Source organism: Morone saxatilis, unplaced genomic scaffold, assembly GCF_004916995.1.
Source record: "Morone saxatilis isolate NCDOM2014 unplaced genomic scaffold, NCSU_SB_2.0 Contig3, whole genome shotgun sequence".
NCBI classification, from domain to species: domain Eukaryota; kingdom Metazoa; phylum Chordata; class Actinopteri; family Moronidae; genus Morone; species Morone saxatilis.
Window position 1 is genome coordinate 4623526 of NW_023339873.1, and position 616 is coordinate 4624141.

The window sequence follows — 616 nt, forward strand, 5'->3', positions numbered from 1 at the left end:
GAACAATTGAAATGTACACTGCATCACTCATATTTCTCATCCCTACTACCACTGCAGTTACAACAGGTATGAGTACAAGTGATACTACTTCTATTACAATTACCACAACTGTACTACAAGAACCATCCATTGCTACTATAACAACAGTATCAGTAATGCTACTGGTACTAAATCTACAACTGCTGCTGCTAATAGTAATAAATATTAAAAATAACCAGTGCTAATAACTGCCATTACAAATAACACTACTACTACTATTTTTTAACACAAAGTGTTTTACATAAAAGAGAACAATCACAACATTTACAATAAACCAGAAGTAAGTACAATTAAATGGGATACATTTAAACTAAAGACAAGATTAAATATTTGGATATTAGTGTTTTCCACCTGTGTTTACTAGTACACTACTGCCTTATACCTAATGTTACTAAGTGTTACTCAGTGTTAATATTACCTTTATTTGTGCAGTGCATTTGCAAACAGCACAAACTACTCAAAAATACTCCATAGAGACAACTTTAAAATATATATTGGAGTGTTTTTCTGCACACTTTAGGAACATGGACGAGTTCAGTCATAAAATATGCATCCATTATACAGTGTGTGTGTGTGT

General features: G+C 32.0%; 1 protein-coding gene across 1 annotated transcript in view; it reads right to left on the reverse strand.

Annotated features, from left to right (window-relative positions):
• Positions 1 to 616, reverse strand: part of plekhd1 (pleckstrin homology domain containing, family D (with coiled-coil domains) member 1) — a 14691-nt gene that overhangs the window by 2343 nt on the left and 11732 nt on the right. The window lies entirely within an intron of this gene.